General features: G+C 36.0%; 1 long non-coding RNA gene across 5 annotated transcripts in view; it reads right to left on the reverse strand.

Moving 5' to 3' along the window:
* Positions 1-3,928, reverse strand: part of LOC26531121 (uncharacterized) — a 191,748-nt gene continuing 187,820 nt past the window's right edge. For 2 of the 5 annotated variants that reach the window (XR_011417406.1, XR_011417407.1), the window contains exons 8-9: positions 1,590-1,648; positions 4-170 (exon numbers count right to left, since the gene is read on the reverse strand). This is a non-coding gene — a long non-coding RNA (uncharacterized lncRNA). Of the gene's footprint in view, positions 171-1,589; positions 1,649-3,928 lie in introns of all 5 variants that reach the window. The other 3 variants (XR_004303044.2, XR_001449797.3, XR_004303045.2) reach the window with 3 other exon arrangements.

Raw genomic sequence — 3,928 nt, forward strand, 5'->3', positions numbered from 1 at the left:
TATTCTTAAATTTTTCTCTTAAAACTATACAAATCGAGCATAAATTACAATTTTAGCTAATTTTAACGTAAAATAACTAAATCCGGCTTAATTGAAGTCCAATCCTGGAAAAATCTGCATTATCCTTCGTAAAGGTCCTTGGAGCTCGTTGTAGTCCCTAATTTGTCAGCCTGCAAAGATAAAAACACATTTAAATTAAAAAAAAAAAACAGAATATATATAAAGGCATATTTTGTGAAGAAAAAAGGACATAACTCGGTCATGTCCTTGCAGATTTTCAAAGGACATGGTGCGTTAGGATCGTATGAACCGTCTGCATCGATCTGCATCATAAAAATATGGGGTCATCTAAGAATCCCGGTACTTGTATTTTGACTTGTAAAATTTTCGTCGCGGCGCGCACGGAAATGGGTTGAAAACACATTTTCTTAAATATCTACAAAACCACAAGGACGATCTTAATGAAACTTGGCCAGCTAGTAGTCCTGGTTAATACAATTCTTTTGACCTATGACTCGCAAGGATACGCAAGGATGCAGCCGAGTTATGGCCTATTTTAGGTATACAAATTTGTCCTTAAAACTTTTTTGTCCGAAGGACTTTCGTCCTTTGGGCTGTAAATTCTTCAATGGGAGGCTGAGGACTATCTACTGGCCAAAGGACATCCCCGTAGTCCTTCAAATGGCAAAGTTAGCCTGGCACTTTTCGATTTTGCGACTAACCCCCTAGGAAAAATTTCGACGAAATTTTTTGTCGAATCCTGGAAATCCTTGAATGCCAATCGATAGTTCGGCTCACAACGAGTTCAAAAATGCATATCCTTTCGATATCCTTCAGGATTTGGCCGAGTTATGGCCTATTGAAAAATGTCCTTTTTAGAAATTTAGCCATATATCGGAAACGGCAAGGACGATTTTGTTGTCCTTTGGACAGTTTATGGTCCTTGCTCATACGATTTGTTTGACACCGGACTTGTCGGGATACGCTAGGATACGGCCGAGTTATGGCTTTGTTAATTTACGAACGAATCGTACTCATCTCTAGGCTGTCCGAAGGACTTTCGTCCTTGTCAATATATATTCTGAATTGGATGGATGAGGACTAACGCTTGGCCAACGGCCATCATGATCGGCAAGGATACGGCCGATCTAGAGCCTTTTATTTCTCCCGACAAAAAACGCTTTTGCTCAGCTTCTTGAAGGATTTTCGCTCTCTTTATTACATATTCTATGTTGGCAGGATAAGGACTACATGTTGTGCAAAGGACATCCGAGTGCTCCTTAAGGCGAACAATGTAGTGTCCTTAAGGAGACAATGCACATATTTTGGCAACCATAAGGACGATTTTGATGTACTTTGCACAACACTTAGCCCTTATCCTGCCAGCTTGAAACTCGTAATAAAAAGTATGAAAATCCTTCATTTCGATTTTAATGTCCTTCGGGCAGACACAGGACTCGCCTGCTCGTATTTACGCGAGATATTCAAGCAAATTCATCAAAAAAGTTTTTAATCTGCGAAGCGAACTCGATTTTGAGCAAAAACGCGTGAACGTAATTTTTATACCAATCGATAGTCCTGATACTTACGAGTCCAAAATGGGACATTATTTGGCAAAGGATTTACTTGATTTAAAGCTTTGGTGTGCCTGAAATGAAAGATATATTAATATAAATATATACTATTCAGGAAGTTGCTTGCAAATATGACGAGATTTGCTAAAAAAAAACACGATTTCGATATCGATTGTTATCGATTGCTTGGCAACGGTGCAATTTATCGATTATCGGAAACATGCACTGCGCATGCACTGGAAGGAGCTACATTCTGATATCCTTGCATTCACACAGACGGACAGACGGACATGGCTAGATCGACTCGACTGCTGATGCTGATCAAGAATCTATATACTTTATGGGTTCGCAGATGCATCCTCCTGCCTGTTACATACACAAGCACAAAAACATCATACCCTAGCCGTCGAGCCATTTTCAATGGGTTTAGGGTATATTATGATACATTCAAGTTAAGTTTTAGATGAATTTGTATACGTCGCAGATTTTCGTTTCGATTTTGGCATTTGAATATCATCAAAGTAGCCTTTGAATTGCCTTCAATTAGTTTTCCTTCGAATGGGAAATTCACTTTCTGCTCAGTCTGTGGCTGAGCCTCGTCCAGCACAGATCTTTTTCTTACTTAATTTATTTTCTTTTTATACAATTTTTTTTAATACAATATATTTCTGAAAAGTAATATATACATATATCCCTTGGATAATGTGTTTTTTTTTCTTTCTTTTGACTCGTTCAATTGATTTTCTTTTTTTTATTTTTTTTAAATAAATATATATTTTGTTTTTTTTTTTTTTTAAAGTGGTTTAAGGGGTTTCCCTATGACCCAGGATTTCGGTAATTGCGCCAACTGCTTTCATTTGTGGAATTTCGCAAAAAAATGTGTTTTTTTTTTATATTAATTTTAATCGAATTGATTATTAAATATTTGTTTATATCTTGCGTACACTTTCTGATCTTTGCTCTTTGCCTTTTAGTCGTGTCCAATGGCGATTGTGTTGGTTATTTGGCTAATTTTTGTTGTATCTAAATACTATATTTAATTTATTTATTATTTCTCGTGCAAGTCGTGAGCTATAAACTTCTGCTACTACTTCTATCCCTATCGGCTGGAAGTATGTTTAATTTAATCGACGTGTAAATAATTCTTTATTCAAATAAAATTCTATTTTAATCGTAATTTTGTTTATTATATCGTTTCCCATTATCAACTTTCATTTGATTTTTATATATCTACTTTTTATTTGTTAAGTTTTCTGCTGTAAACACATCAGATTTATTTTATTTTATTGTATTCTTTTTGCGTCCTTAAACAATGTTTTAGGGCGTTTTTTATGCACACAACAATCTCGCCTCATTTATTTTTAAGAGGATGAATCTTTGTATTTATTCAATTCGATTCATATTATTCATAAATATTTTACGTCCACACCTTTTAGTCTTGTCCAGAGGCAAATAATATTTTACTAATTGTTCTATTGATCAAAATATATACTCAATTAAATGGATCCTTGCATATGTTTAGGTCTGCAAGAACTAATTAGCTGGAACACAAGCCACTTTTTTGGGTTGCAGCAGAATTCTCTTACTATTTTGATTTCATATTATTAATTTGATTTGCATTTTCGAAATGGCGCCAAACATTCGTTCAATTCGGCAGTTTCCTTATCGATAGTTGCGCTTCGTTAAGCTTATCGAACTGCACTATCGATATACGCGTTTACAATGGAGCTAAAAAAAATACCAGCTAGAATACCAACTTTGGTGGGAGCCATGCATAAATAAAACCAATGAAAATACCATAATATACAATTAATTTAAATAATCGCCACGAACCAGACGCTTTGTTGGTGTTAATTGCAGTTTAATTGCTGCCAGGTTCACCTCAACAAGCATCGATAGTTAAATAATATCGACTACACGCAGTCAGCCAACCGCCACATTTATTCACAATCGGTTTTTTCCCCAACGTTTTTTCAACGGTTTTTATTGCAGTATCAGAGTTGTAAGTAAAGGGCAAACCAAGCGACCAATGCTGGCAGAAGGTTGTGCCTTTCGGGTGAGCTTTCATTGTTTTATAGCATGATATTATTATGTTCTTGCCGAAGCTTATTAAATTCTGCGCCCATTTGAATGACCCGGGAAAGACCTTTTCAAATTTAGGCGCGCTGCAAACTGAACTGTAGATGGCGCTACTTGATTGCGCTATATTGTGAATAGTCAGCAGTAACGATTAATACCAAAATAACTAGCCGTCTATCGATATATCGATATGGCAAAGCAGCGCTGCGCAACACACTCAAGTGATGTTCTGCGCACTGTTTTGTTGTTGTTTTATCCACTTGTTTTTGTTCACT

The sequence above is a fragment of the Drosophila virilis genome, chromosome X (assembly GCF_030788295.1).
Source record: "Drosophila virilis strain 15010-1051.87 chromosome X, Dvir_AGI_RSII-ME, whole genome shotgun sequence".
NCBI classification, from domain to species: Eukaryota; Metazoa; Arthropoda; class Insecta; order Diptera; family Drosophilidae; genus Drosophila; species Drosophila virilis.